This window comes from Panthera pardus, unplaced genomic scaffold (assembly GCF_024362965.1).
Source record: "Panthera pardus isolate Hobbes unplaced genomic scaffold, ASM2436296v1 HiC_scaffold_17, whole genome shotgun sequence".
NCBI lineage: Eukaryota > Metazoa > Chordata > Mammalia > Carnivora > Felidae > Panthera > Panthera pardus.
Window position 1 is genome coordinate 75111270 of NW_026526732.1, and position 16337 is coordinate 75127606.

At 38.1% G+C, this 16337-nt stretch overlaps 1 long non-coding RNA gene across 3 annotated transcripts in view; it reads right to left on the minus strand.

The window, feature by feature from the left end:
- Nucleotides 1–1771: 1771 nt before the first annotated feature.
- LOC128777678 (uncharacterized) overlaps nucleotides 1772–16337 on the minus strand; it is a 58447-nt gene continuing 43881 nt past the window's right edge. For 2 of the 3 annotated variants that reach the window (XR_008422966.1, XR_008422968.1), the window contains one exon: nucleotides 1972–2496. This is a non-coding gene — a long non-coding RNA (uncharacterized LOC128777678). Of the gene's footprint in view, nucleotides 1880–1971; nucleotides 2497–16337 lie in introns of those variants that run through there. The other variant, XR_008422967.1, reaches the window with a different exon arrangement.

Here is a 16337-nt window from a genome sequence, read left to right on the forward strand (position 1 = left end):
ACCAGTACCTCCTTTATAGGGTTATCATGAGGATGAAGCAAAATGATGGACAGTCAACACTTCACATCATATCATAACATCTATAACTGTTAAATGCTTTGCTTATTTGTTTTTTGGTTGTTGTTTATTTATTCCTTGAGTCTTTCTAGTAGCTAAGGCCTAGAACATAGCAGGTGTTCAGTTAAAGTGGAATAAATAAATGAATGGGGACTCAAAAAACGCCTCAGAGTTACATCTCCTTATGTATAAGAAGTTTTTTTTTTTTTTAAAGTACTTCCATGATTCACCTGAATAACATACCGAAGTAGCTTACAATTCCTAAATTGAGAGATGTGACAGAAGAGATTTGATAGAATCATTTTTGGAAGAAAGATGGTTCATTTACAAAATGTATACTTGTTGGAATTTTCATGTTGTTATGATTTAGGTATGACTCAGCAAAAGTGCTACTTTTCTTAAAAGTTGCTCCTATGACTCCAATAGACTTCACAGAGAAAGGTCTTTCCATGGAAAAATCTGATTGCAAAAGTATACTAAATGGGGCAATAATCCCATCTTTGGGTCATCCTCAGACTAATTTGTCTTTTTGTTACCATAATGTCCCCTGGTGTTTTAAAGCTTGTGGGTACTGTTGGATACCTAAATGGGAAGCCAGGTACCTGCCTAATGAGTCCCTAACCTGGGATGGGATCTAAGGACCCTGGTCCAAGATTTGTACCAATGCTTCCCACAATGCCACATGAGTGATAGGAAGACAGACAGGGAAAGAAACCCCTGATTCTTCTATCGCCTTGCATTATTCCAGGAGTTCTGTTAGAAATATGAGGATAGGGATCCCTTTTATTTTATGCTTTGCTGTTTTACAATGGGACTTGGTTTAATGGGGCTTATCTGCATAATAATAATAATAATAATAATAATAATAATTATTATTATTATATTCATACTTTTTAAACAAAACCTCACCCTGTAAATTTTAATGCATTACATCTTGGATTTTTCTTTAAAATTTTTAAAGACTTTTTTAAAGAGCAATTTTAGGTTAAGAGAAGACACAGAGATTTCCCATCTACTCCCTACCCCTACACATGGGCAGCTTCCCCCATTATCAATCTCCCCACCAGAGTGGTACATTTGTTAGAAGGGGTGAAGCCTATATTGACACATCATAATCACCAAAGGTCCACATTAGGATTCAGTCTTGGTATTGTACATTCTATGAGTGTGACAAATGTATAATGGCATGTATTCCATCATTGTAATATCATACAGCGTATTTTCACTGCCTTAAAAATCCTATGTTCTATCTATTCATCCCTCCCTCCACCCCCTGCCAAACCCTCACTTTAAACATTTTATTTTATTCCTGTGGCTCCTCCTATTCTATCTCCTAAATCCACACCCTTGTTTCTTCACTGACAGATAGTATATGGTGTAAACTTTGTTTTGTATATGCAGCAGGCAACATTTTCATTATGTTAAAGATTTGTGCTCTGTACTTTTCCTTAGCAATATGTTCATTCTTTATGAGTCTGGCCCTAAACTCCATAGATTTTAATTATTCCTAGAGTCTGGTTATACATCAAAAGATCTCTCTCGCTCTCTTTTTCAGAATATGGTGCTTAAATGAAAAGCTGCTAGGTTGTTCACACACTGCTTTGAGGAACAGCTTTTCACAGATGGAAGGGCATAAAAATGATGGGCTGTTATCTTGTAGCCTGAAACTCCACTCTCTGAACACATGAAATATTGATATTAAATCAAGCTGTACCTGGTTTCCTCCATATGAATCCTTCCAAGTTCTTGACCTCTGTTCTATTGCTGTTTCATTTTAATCAGAATTCCAGTGTCAAGGTGGAGATGGGGGGATATGTGGGCTCTGTGAAAGAAAAATTGAAGTTGGACTAGCTTCTTGTGTATTTTTGTAAATTCAGGGATGACATAGAACAGTAAAAATCAGTGTAGCGATGATGTGGTCAAATAGATAAACATTTATTCACTGTGAACTATTGCATGCATTTGCAATGACATCATTGAAAGCTGACAAGCAGCACTTCTAATGTTAATATATAATAAATTATGAAAGAAAATAAATTCTATATTAGATACTAATTAGAATATTAAAGTATTGTTTTCTACTATTTAAAAAAAACAGCAAAGCTTATAATGGCTCCAACACTTATTTCTCACTCATTACCGTCAAAATGAGTGTTCCTGATTAACTGGGGCTCGCCTCTGGGCACTGATTCAGGGTCCTAGGCTCCTTCCATATTGTGGCTCCACCAGCTTCAACATACAATTTCTAATGTTGCCATATCCCTCTGCATCAATTCATGTGAAGGAAAAGAGCATAGAGAGCCTATCATAGGAGATTTTTTATGCACCAAGCTCAGAAACGCTACATATCACCACTTTTCCTTCCATTGATGAGAACTCAGTCATCTGGCTGCACCTTGGTATAAGACACTCTGGTATATAGTCATCTGGCTATATGCCCTGGAAAAGGAAGAAAAGCTTGTGTTAATCATCTAGAAGCCTTTGAATAAGAGCATACTTTCAGTAAGAGCATCTTCAAAACTTGTTTTCACTACTCCTGAAGCCACGACTACCCTGTATGCTAACTTGAATTTAAATTTCAAAAAAATTGTCTTCATAGATAATTTGACAAGATCATGAAACACGTGTTTTTTTTTTTTTTAAATATAAAAAGTCCCTTCCATTAAAAAAAAACTTATATTTTCAAGGCGCCTGGGTGGCTCAGTCGGTTAAGCGTCCGACTTTGGCTCAGGTCATGATCTCACAGTTCGTGAATTCGAGCCCCATGACAGGCTTTGTGCTGACAGCCTGGAGCCTGCTTCTGATTCTGTGTCTCCCTCTCTCTCTCTCTGCCCCTCCCTCACTCGTGCTCTCTCTCTCTCTTTCGCTCTCTCTCTCAAAAGTAAATATTAAAAAAAAATTTTTTTAACTCGTATTTTGAATACATTCTGAAAGGCTGTCTGCCCTTTCATTCCCTGTAATTGTCTTACCATTCTGTTTAGAAGCAATATAGTAAAAGGAAGTCATATACACCTGGATTTTCCAACTTCACATAGACAGGAAAGCAGAAACTATAACCAAACCCATATCTGTCAGTCTTCAAAGCCCAAACCATTAAACTCTAGAGGATTTTGCCTCTCATTGGCTACACTGTGTCTAGTCCAAACTCTGGTTCTTAATATCTGGTAGAACAGCCACAGCATCATGAGGACATGAAACAAAATCAAGAGGAAAGATTTCTGAAGTATTAATCATAAAAACTTTCAGTGTCAGTTATTTCCTATGACTCCTCTATTATTATTTCAAGTTCTTTTTAATGACACTTGTCCAATCACTTATGTCCATCCTGGGGATAAACTGTACACCTTTTGGAGGTTAACTATTTCAGAACCTGGCATACAATTTTGACAAAGTCACTAATTGGCCCCACGGGGGGCCTAACCACCAACAGGAAGATTACTTTATTTTCCACCGTCACCTTTGTAACCAAATTCTATTTATACAAGTTTTATTTCTAGCTTTAAAAACTTGTACTTCAAAATCAATTTTGTACCTGTTCTTCGAGGTATGTTAGCAAAACAGAAGGCTGACATTTTTATGCTGAAATTCATGGAAAGCTTACTATCTATCCCTTATATTGGTTCTTGCAAGAAGCCTCTCCCTCTTCCATGTTCTGCTGTGTTAATTTATCAGTTTTAAAAATCACTTAGAAAATCAGAAAAATTTTCAATGTCATTTACATATAATCAATAATTATTTCTTTCTAAACACAGGTTTCTGTGGTTCAAGAATTGAGATTAATTTTGCTGAAGAAAAAAACACATGATGAATTAAATACATATCTTCAGCTTTCCATCTGATTATGAGAAGTTTTTTGAGCATCTATTAAGTGAATACATCATAACACATTGAGCATAAGAGGAAGAAAAGACATACTTTGCTTCTTATAAGGCAAAGGTGGAGTAGTAATAGATTCACTCAATATAAACCAAGAATACATACTAAGTAAAAAATAATAAATAATATAGGCACCTGGGTGGCTGAGTCAGTTGAGTGATTCTTGATTTTGGCTCAGATCATGATCCCAGGGTTGTAGGATCAAGCCCTGAGTTGGGCTCCATGCTGAATGTGGAGCCTGCTTAAGATTCTTCTCCCTCTCTCTCTCTCTCTCCCCCCTGCCCTTCTCCCCTACTCATATGCTCTCTTTCTCTAAAAGAGAAAAAAAATAAATATATATAAAAAAAACGTTTTTTTAAAAAATAAAAATAAATCCTCTCATAAGAAGCAGTAAGTCAACAAATGATCAGTCCTCTTACAGGAAGGCAGCTTAGAGAAGTATTTGCTTTTAGGTTAGATTATGAATCTCTAGAGGAATTATTTAACTGATATTCATAAGCCCTTGATGTGTTATTAAACAAAACAGTTAAGCAAGCTAAGGAGAAATCTAGTAATCTGCTTTAATATTTAGAATCCATAAGACTGAGTAAATAAAGTAATAGAAGAATATAATAATTAATTCCATAAATAAGTAAGTTAAAAAAGAAGAAACGCCATTAATGAGAATTATTTTCTTTCTTAGAATTGCCCTATAAAAATATTTCTAAAAATCCCTTTGATTTAGCAAAAGTAGATGAAAAACTCCTGATAACTTCAGTTTCTGTATGCTTATTTTTCTTGAGTGAGGAAAAAAAAAAGTTGGTTCCTGATTGGATAATCCTTCAGAGAAAAGGTGTTTTGTTTGTTTGTTTGTTTATTTGTCTTTTAAATGTTTATTTTTGAGAGAGAGAGAGAGAGAGTGAGAACGAGAGACAGAGTGTGAGCAGGGTAGGGTCAGAGAGAGAGGGAGACAGAATCTGAAGCAGGCTCCAGGCTCCAAGGTGTCAGCACAGAGCCTGACACGGGGCTTGAACTCATGAACCAAGAGATCATGACCTGAGCCAAAGTTGGATGCTCAACTGACTGAACCACCTAGGTGCCCCAGAGAAAAGGTGCTTTTAAGAAATGATCCACAAAGGAAAACCACGGGAGAATGCACATCAATTCCCCCAAAGCAGAACCTTAATAAAATATTTTAGCAGGAAACTTTATTTAGTGATAGTATAGCATAGTGTTGATATCATCAGCCAGTGCTGATGAGTATTCCAACTATGGATATAAACTAAAATTAAAAATACAGATTACTCTTTAGGTAAAAGAATTATTTCAGCAAACGAATGAGAGAAGCCTAGGCCTGAGTTACATAGCAATCAGAATATGGCTAAAAAAGAAAGTGGTGATCAAATAGAGTTGGAAAGCAGCTTGGTCTAAAATCCCTTTCAAAATGTAATGTCACCAAATTGACAGATTATCAGTTTGTTTTGATTCGAGCTGTCTCAATTCTACAATTAATAATTTGCACTCCGAATGTAAAATGATCACAAGCAATGTGGTAAAGGTGACACACTTCTGGACCAAGTCCACATGCACCGTTGATTATTCCTCAGCCGTGTGACCTTGGGCAAATCCTTTTAACCCTCTGGGTCTTGCCCTGAAACAGTATGTATTGGAGGGCTCTGCATCCTGCCTGCTGCCTCCAACTGTCCATCACTCTGCTCTCAGGGTTCTGACAGGCTCGTGACCCGAAGATGCTGGCTGACTGTGGTAGGGTGAGTCTGGAAGATGGGTGGTCACACAAGAGAGCTCTGGAGGGAAACTATACTAAGATGAGGTCTTTGAAAGTTTTTAGAAAAGACAGCTCATGCATTTCCAGAGTCATAAATTGTCACACAAAGCCAATGATCTCATTTTAGTGATATTTGCTATTGAAAGAAATATGGATAACAACTTGTCTTAAAATCATTTCATGATGTTGTGGTAAATAATATCAAACTAGCCTGGAGCGCTGGCATTTTACACCGCCTTTAAATATTAACAAACAAACAAAAAAGAGACCTCTTGATCTTCCCTGAATAAAAACAGGTGGAAATGTAAAATCATCATATCTATTTGAAAATCAAGAGTATATCTCCATTTTTGTCATGAAGTACAGTGCCATGTTTGCAAAATTATTTTTATTTTGTATGTACCCTGTAGTGCTCAACATTTTAATTGCTACTTCCTCAATAAAATTATTGGAACTCTTCCATCTTGCCATTAGCACTTGCAAAATAACTGTTAACAATATGTTATCCAGACACAGAAACTTTATAATTAATGTTGGAATAGTCTTCAAAGTCTAGTGACTAAAATATATCCTATAAAAATTACTGGACTTCATTCAATGCTGTTCTGCCATTTTAAAGTTCAATAAATGTGTTGAGAGGGAGATATTTGGCAACCTAAGTTGGGCAGTCTGGCAGTGAGAACTGAGATGCTGGAAGTTTTGATTTCTGTTGTGTGGTAAATATACCAAAAGCCTCCAGGGTTTTAGTGCAACCCCTGAACGGCTAAAGGAGATCTGACCAAATGCAACTCCCAGTGGGAATCTGAACAGTCATTCGGGGCTATATTCCCACCTTGTCAGATGATGAGGCGCTGGGACAGGTTCCATTTAAGCAATAAAACACAACAGGCCATGTATATATCTGGGTGATTATAGCATAACTCAGATTGTGTTATAAGTCATGAGGCTGAAGGCCAAGTGTCTTAACTCCATGAGAAGTGCAATATTGGCCCTGAAACACACTGCCTGAAGTGTCTTATTGCTGTCAAGAAATGGAATTTCTACAGTACATTAAGAAAAGGAAAACACTTAGCACAGTGGATTTAAAATAACCATGGCTATGACATCACTGACAGCTAATCAAAACTCTAATTGCAACCAGAGTTCTGAGGCTATTGTATAAAAGGTCTTAACAGACACAGCCATGGATACAAGGAAGAACAATGCCTATGCCATGAGAAGAACCCCAGTAGCACAGGATCTTGAACAAAGAATGGGATAGTTGGCAGTTTTCATTCTCATTAGCAGTGAATTGGTAACATTGCAGTTAACTAGCCTTGAACAATTAAGCCAAAAAAAAAAAAAAAAAGCAAGCAACGCAAACACTTTTCGAATATTTTTCATCTTCATTCAATTCAGTTTCAATATTCATTTTCATACAGTTAAATATGTCTTTAAACAATTAAGGGATGAGACAGCATAAATGCGGGAAAAATCCAGTTCAGATGCCTTGGAAGAAATGAAAGATTATAATGAACTGAGAAGAGTTTGGGGGTCACATGTTGCTCATGATCCATGCAAGGAATTTCCAGTGATATTAAGTTGAAGTTATCCAAAAGAACTGAAGTCACTATGTGGTCATAAGGACCCAGTTCAGATTTTACATCTGAATCTGCCTAACACCACAAAGTGGAACGCACCATTTCAAGGTCCAGTTAACAGCCTCAATAAATTTAACTATGCCAAAGCACACACTGAGAGGTATGTTCAGAAGGTGCCACAGGGAGGCATATAACATCATAAATGAGAGTGAAAAAAGAACTTGTCTCAGGAGTCAAAGGATTTGGGCTTAATGATTTTCTGGGTCACCATGGATAAGTATTTAATTTTTGTGGGCTTTAGTTTCCCCCCCAGTGAGCTCTCCTTGGACTCTGGTTATAGGCATTCCTTCCTTAGGCTCAAAATGAAGCTACCTAGCCATTTCCTGCAAGTTCATTGACAAAGTCATAATGAGGTAAAATATATGTAAGAGATGCTGCCTTTGTTTTTTTTTTTTTAAGTTTATTTACTTATTTTGAGAGAGAAAGCAAGCATGAATGGGGGAGGGGCAGAGAGGGAGACAGAGAATCCCAAGCAGGCCATGCTATCAGCACAGAGCCTGATGCAGGGCTTGATCTCACTAACCACAAGATCATGCATGACCTGAGCTGAAATCAAGAGTCAGATGCTCAACCAGTTGAGCCACCCAGGTGCCCAAAGAGATGCTGCCTTTGATACATCGTGGGACATACATGTATATTTGTAAATAAAATTTACATAAGAACTTTGTCACCAGTTTCAGCAAAGATAACCTTACAGACAAGCAATTATCGATGCACTTTTACTAATGATATTAGAGCAGCAAATTTTTCATGTTCTTGTGGGTTAAAGCAAGTAGCAGTTTGTCCCATCAAATAGTACACTTAACTTCTCGAACAAAGGCCCCACAAAATCATGTTTCTCACTTTCTTCCCAATTTATGGAAAATTTTTCTCTATATCAGATCTGTCAGCCATGGCTATACTAATTTACAGGTAATAATTGTATGCTACCTGTAACAAAATATTTCTAATAGTTTTGTTTATATATATTTCTAATAATCTTTATATCAGTCTGGATTTTTTTGTTAAATGAGTAACCAAATGACTAAACTTGGATATAAATAAAATTTCAATTCCTTAAAAATATCATCCTCTTATTTTTATGAAATAGAGCAAACACTTATTTTGTTATGTAAAAGTTTTATATATATTGAGATTTTTAAACTTAGCATTTGTTCAGCCAACCCATTTAAGATAGTTAAGAATCCTGCTGGTTTTAATGACTTTAATGGTTTAATATATATTTTAGTATAACTTGAAATGATCTGCATTTCTAAGTTCCAATTTAACCAATGATCCTATAACAGATCTTTCAAAAATAAAACTCTTCACAATTATAATAACCTTTGTTTTGATAATACAAAGAACTAGATTCCAATATACATTCAATTAATGACAGGATGTAAAACATTGCCACAATTTCCAAGCTTGTCACTGAATATGTTCAATAAAAAATGTTTAATTAAAACCATTATTAAAATAGTGTTGTGTCCTGTAAAAACGAAGTATTATACAGACATAAGCATTAGGGTCTAATGACCAGCTAGTAACATATTAGTCAGAGCCACCAAAAATGATATTCTCTTTTGTTGTGCATCAATGCAATAAATATGTGTAAAGCTGCTTTCAAAGTACATGCTGCATATCTCCAGTAACAATGTAACAGTTTCACCTTTGAAATGGCCTGCCTGGGATCAAACACGGGCTGCCAAAATTCCCAGTTATTTGAACGAATAAATGGCCTAGATACGTTAAGTCCACAAAGCAGCTCTCTTATTCTAGACATTGTTTATAACATACTTGTTAGAGAAGTATTGCTGGGTTGTTCAGGATATTTGTCTAAAGGATCCAAAATATGCATATTCTTCACCCATAATCACCCTTCCTCAGAGGCTCCTGCTGAGACACAAGTGCTAGCACACACACACGTAAAAGGGAAGCAAAGTGCAAAGCACTAGGAGTTTTGTTTCTCTTTTATTGGCTTAGCCCTGCCCAATCACGTCCAGTGTGAAGTGAAGGTTAAAGTAGGTTGGATTGTGCATGCAGCATAGTCTAAACAGCTAAGTGGAACCTCTTCTTATCCCTAACCCCTAATCTATATTAGGCTGTTACCATCTTCTGACCAGTCATACGGTACAGAAATCAAAATGATGACTGACAAGTAGAGGGATGCTTTGATGGAGAAACCAGACCACATTTGGGCATCTCATTGCATAGTAGCCCAATGGAGGACCATGGAAAAGAGCCCATGAATGTGTGAGCATGAACACAATAACTCTGATCATCAGACCACCAATCAATCATCCCCAACTGAACAATTGGCTTGACAACCCTTCCTTACTTGGGGAAGGGTGGGGAAGAGGCTAAACAGAGAGGCACTGGAAATATAAGATTCTCTCTCTCTGCTTCCATGGCTCCTCTCCTTTCCAACAAACCGTCGACTCTACATGTTTAATACTGTTAATATACATATGCTGGGAAATGGGCAAGAATTGTGAGACTTTTTAAAAGTGATATATTAGGTGGGGCTAAAAGGAAGTCTGTTTGCCAAGGATATCCTCTGAGGAGTAGCTTTAAGGAAAAGAACACGAGGAAGGAGGAAGTTGTGGGGTGGGCAACAGAGAGCTGGGAATTACCTGGCTGGGTATCTCATCAAGGTCTCTGGACTATAACACACCATGTGGAGAAGCCTGCTAGCGGCTCATCATTCACTGAAATCTTCTTTCTCCAGCAACCCATATCTTCCATAGAACAAAGAGATAGTGAAAATGTAAGTCTATACCACATGGGGTGGAGGTGGGGGTGACAAACCACTTGTCCCACAGACAAAGCCTGTCTGCAGTGTAATCGCCAAAACAGTGTAACTTAAATCTTTCTCCCCAGATGAGCAAATCAAATAAGGAAAAGAAAAGAGGCTAAAAAGAGAAATAAAATATTAAAGAAGAAAAGAAAAAAAATAGCTTAAAAGAACCCCTAAGAGATGAACCAACCCTTGAGTAGTTAGGGTGACAGACATGATAATGGATTGAATAGTGTCCCCATAAAATTCATGTCCACTCAGAACTTTGTGAACATGACCTTATTTGGAAATAGGGTCTTTGTGGATATGATCAAGGTAAGATGAGGTCACGGCCTATATCCAGTATGACTGGTGTCCTTATAAAAAGAAGGAAATTTGGACACAGACACACAGGGAAGATGACCATGAGATGACAGAGGCAGAGATTGGATTTAGGTTGACACAAGCCAAGGAAAGACAAAGATTGCTGGCAACCCCCAGAAGCTAAGAAGAGGCAAAGAAGGATCCTCCCCTAGAGGCTTCAGGGAGAGCATAGCCTTGCTAACACCTTGATTTTGGACTTCTAGCCTCCAAAACTGTGAGATAATAAAATTGTGTTGTTTCAAGCTACCCAGCCTGTGATAATTTGTTATGGTAGCCCCAAGAAACTAATACAAACACTAAGTGTGTATTACTAGAACTTGTATGTTACATTGCTCTTTCTTCACATGACAATATATTCCACTCACATTTTTAAAAAATAGCCTTTTGCACAGGAAAATAATACTATTTACCTACTCAGAGAAAAACATGCACTTGGATTTTCTTATACTCATGAGAATTGATTGGTACAAGATATTCCCCCCACTTTCTGTTCATTGTTCTTGTGATCATCATCATTCATTTGCAAGTTGGAATATCAGGCTATGAGTACAGATTTCAATCATGCAGAAGAATATCTCTTTGTGCTATGAGGCCTATGTGGAGATAAAACCTGTAACTCAGCCTCATGAAGACTATTATCTCCTAAATGACCAAATAAATTAACTATTAAGCCATAATGGGGCCATGAGAATCATTATACAGATAATGTGGACAAATTGCAGCATTTCTTTTAAGCATTGCTTTCTTTCCACTATAATATATTATATATTTGGGAATTATGACGTATTGAGAATGAAATAAGCCATGCTTCTATAAGTTGTAGTAGTGCCTTTTTAAATCCTTAAAGAGTTTTTTTCCTCTACCTCATGCTACTGATTAAGAATTCCTTCTCTAAATTAGCTTAATTTGCAGCAAGGGATTAATAAATGGGAATAGCATTAACCTTTGGCCTTACAAATACACTCAGAAATAATGATCAGAACTATCCTGCTGGGAGTTTTATCAATCACAAGAATTGGCAAAGGTGAATTTATCATGTAATGGGTCTAATGGGACCCAACCTTTGGTTGCACGTATGTTTTGCCAAGTATCCTGAGTTGAGTGGAGGTTTTGGTGGGAAAGTCGAACCCTCAACATTCTTATCTTGGTCCCAGTGTGACTGGCTGCTGAATAAAAATGATAATCACAATGATAATAGTAATGACAATGACAGTTAACATTCATTGAACACTTAATGCCTATGTTTTAGGAACTATACTAAAAATTTTACTTACATTACCTCTCTTAACTTCTATGATATAGGTGCTATTCTTACCACTGTTTCATAAATGAGGAAGCAGATTTAGAGATTAAAAAAAAAGGATGGTACCAATAGAGATCCATCCCAGCAGGGAAAGATGGCACCCTCAAAAGGGGCGAATAGAGTTTAATGAAGAGACTATTTACAAAGTTGTGGACAAAGTTAGGGGAAACCAACAAGCAATGGTGAGGGCCTAACCCTATCAGGAAGTTTTTACTATCCCCAGGTGAAATACTGCACTGCCAGCTAGCAGAAGCCAAAACCTTTGATAGAAAGACACAGCCACTGTCAAACTGTGACCTGGCAGGCAGGTGGCTGGGAGAATAAATACCCTGACCTCTCTCCTCCCTCTCTCTGATCTCCTAAAGCATTTTCCTTTGGCTGACTCAAATAGAAACCAGAGGGCAAGAGGACTTAGTGATGTAGTCCCTACAGGCCAGCTTTCAGGATACAGAGCAGGGTGGAGTGGAGAACAGATTTGGAGGGGCAAATAGTGTTTATGCAGCACGGGAACTACTCAGAACATACAACTACTCCTCATTGGATGAAGGCAAAATGCAAATGTAGGCAGACTAGAGGGAACTAGGCCCTCAGGCCCACCTTTGATGGGTCATCAACCACCACTAATTGCTACAGCTCATGACCTGACTCCAACTCTGTTGGGATAAATCAGGACACCATTAGTCCTGTGACCCTGCCAAGCCTCTTCCCTTCTCTATCATTCCTCCCACTTACGCTACTTCAACCTGAACAGCTGATATCTCTTCAAACTCTTATGCTCTGATTCATCAACCACCCCCTTTATGACTGCTGGAAAGTTTGCTTTGTGTTACAGACTCCCAGAGGCAGTAACAAAAATGTGCTGTTCAAATCTACTACTGTTGGGAACAGAACTGGCTAATGCTCCTCCTCTCACTGCTGCCTCTTTGGGCTGCAAATTAAGCTAATTTACACCAAGAGCACACTTCCCACGGGCTCCTCCCAGACAATGACTGAGCACTGTAGGGGCACTCAGGCAGGCCCCATCCTGCAAGAGGTGGGAATTTTCCAGAGCTGATGTTGCTTGAGGCCTCCTCATTAGCCTCATTAGTTCAAGACTCCTCCTTTCCAATCCAATTTCCTTCTCTCTTCTTTCTTTCATTCCATAGATGTCAGACCTACATGTAGTCTAAAGGCTCTCTCCACCTTTTCCAGCTTCTCCCAATAAATCTCTTACATGTCTAATTCCATCCTGGCATCTGCTTTCAATAGGCATGAAGTAATGCAAGAGGTACTAAGGGGGGTCTGAAAAAACAGATGGTAAGATGAGAACATGAGGCTGGCTTACTCATCACCTGAGGGCAAAGACAATGCCATCTTGAATGGTAAGTGAGGCATAGACAGTCCTGGAACAAGTTAGCAGCTCAACTGCTAACGATTTCATTAGTGGTGATCTGGGAAAATGAGTGGAAGTAAACGCCTTGCAGATGAAACAATCCAGGCATTTGAAAGATCTGAGGTAGCAATGACCACAAGAATAGTGAAGGTGGCCACTGCGAGGTTGTTTTGATGCCCTAAGAGGGATGATGAGAAACTGATCCATCAACAGACAGTTAAAAGATAAGTATGAGAGCTAGAGCATCTCTCCGGTAGCTTACAGAGGCCCTTACTTCCTGGAGTGGAAGAGCAGAGACAGCTGGGCAGCATGCTGCAGCTCAGAGAGTTGCATATCAGAGTTCCAGAGATGGCTTGAATGCTCACCCAAGGCAGGTCCTTATGCTAAGGACCCTCTTGGGAAAAACTGAGACCCTCAAATATGGGATAGAGCCATCTGCATGGGCACCACTGAGGATGGATACTGGCTCTGCAGAGCTCCCTTGAGACTGTTGGAACTATGTGTCTTCTCATTTTGTGGAGGGGTCAGAATTTCTTCACTAGTGAGCAAGAAATAGGGAGTGGTACTATTGAGACATGGGAGGTCTTATGTGTAAGAGTGTATCTAGAGCTGAACAGCTTCTGTTGGTGACCACCCCATTGCAGTCTTCCTGTTAACACCGGTATGCTTCAGGACTTGCCCTGGAAGTGGCACCCCAACTTTTCCTCTGTGCCTGCCCACCAGCATCAGCTCGCCTAAACTCCTGCTGCCTGACAATGACAGACCACTCTGATCCAAAAAACCCAGTAAACATCCCAACCAGTATTGGCAACCACATCTACTCCAGTGATGTCTGAAGCCTAGCCATGCAGAAGGACTCTCCTTCCAAGCTGTTCTTTCCATGGGGATGCTTCCTCAGGCCAAGGGTTCTCTTTGGAGTCCTTTCTATGCCTGGGTGTGTCAGTCAGTTAAGCGTCTGACTCTTGGTTTTGGCTCAGGTCATGATCTCACAGTTTGTGGGATTAAGCCCCACTTCAAGCTCTGTGCTGACAGTGCAGAGCCTGCTTGGGATTCTCCCTGCCCTTCCCCCCTGCCTCTCTCCCTCTTTCTCAAAATGAATAAACTTAAAAAAAAAATGTAGAGTCCTTTCTATATCCTTATAGTTACTCCTCTATATAGTTTAATAATTCTTTATATTAAACTGTCCCTGTTCATATTACATTGTAGTTTCTGTTTCCTGATTAGACTCAGACTGATACAAGGTATCCAGAATGTATACCCAAGTATCAAGAATATAAAATTAAATGAGCAAAAATTTGTTGGCTTGGGGGTACTGTCTCCAAGCTAACATATTTATATTTAAGTCCTTGATAAGGACCCCATATGATGCAGCAAACTCACTACTAGAGTAGCTCCTAGATGCTTAGAAAAAGTTGTGGCCAATGCTGAGAGGAATGGAAATGTGTGGCTTGCCTAGGCTGATGGTACAGGAAGAAATAAAGAGGCAAAGGGAAGTGGGCATGCTGGAATAAGATTACATTCCATAGTAAAGCCTACAGAACATATAATTTACTAAGGCCACTAAAAATGCAGTGGTAGAAGAGGCATGAGCATCACTAGGAGGAATTCATGGTAGCTCTCCTCTGTAGGCTGGGGCTGACTGAAGAAAAGGCAATCATGGAACTAAGCTCATTAATATTTATAGGAGATGATGGGGCTGTAAAGTACTAGAGGCTAGGTATATAACCACCAGAAACCAAGATGTTACAATTACCATAATAAAGAACCCAATAGCCAAAGCAATCTTGAGAAAGAGCAAAGCTGGAGGTATCACAATCCCAGATTTCAAGATACACTACAAACGTGTAGTAATCAAAACAGTGTGATACGGACACAAAAATAGACACCTAGATCAAGAGAACAAAATAGAGAGCCCAGAAATAAACCAATCCATTATGACAAAAAAGGCAAGAATATACAATGGAGAAAAGACAGTCCCTTTAATAAATGATGCTGGGAAACTGGAAAGCTACACGCAGAAGAATGAAACTGTACCACTTTTTTACACCATATACAAAAATAATCTCAAAATGGAATCATTAAATCCATGAAATAAATGAGAGACCTGAAACCATAAAATATCTAGAAGAAAAGTAATCCTAGAAGACAGTAATCTCTTTGACATCAGCCTTAGCAAATTTTTCCAAATAGGTCTATTAAGGCCAGGGAAACAAAAGCAAAAATAAACTATTGGGACTACATCAAAATAAAAAGCGTTTGCATAGTGAAGGAAATCATCAAAACAAAAAGGCAACCTACTGAATTGGAGAAGATATTTCCAAATGATATATCTGATAAGAGATTAATATCCAAAATACACAATGAACTTCTACAATTCAACACCAAAAAACCCCAAGTTAATAGAATTAAAACTTTCTCCAAGGAAGACATATAGATAGCCAATAGACACTGATATTCAACGAAACTAATCCTCAGGAAAACACAAATCAAAACTACAATGAGATATCACCTTACATCTATCAGAATGGTTAGAATCAGAAAGACAAGAAATAAATAGTATTGGCAAGAACAAGGAGGAAAAGGAACCCTTATGCACCATTGGCGGGAATGTAAATTGGTACAGCTACTGTGGAAAACATTATGGAGATTCCTCAAAAAATTAAAAATAGAAAAAAAAATTACTATACTATAGTAATTCTACTCCTGGGTCTTTACCCAAAGAAAACAAAAACACTAATTTGAAAATAAATATGCACCCTAATGTTTACTGAAGCATTATTTACAATAGCCAAGATATGGAAGCAACCCAAGTGTTTACTGACAGATTAATGGATAAAGAAGATATGGTATATGAATATATATATATAATGGAATATTACTCAACCATTAAAAAGAATGTGATCTTACCATTGCAACAACATGGATGGACCTTGAGGGTACTTTGTTAAGTGAAATAGGACAGATAGACAAAGACCAATACTGTATGATTTCACTTATATGTGGAATCTAAAAAAAAAAAAAACAAACAAAACAAAAAAAAATGAACAAATAAAAAGAGACAGACCCATAAATAAAGAGAACAAACTGATGATTCCAGAGGGGAGGAGGTGTGTGTGGGGGGTGGGGGATAAGCAGATTGGGTGAAGGGTAGTGGGAGATATAGGCTTCCAGTTATGAAATGA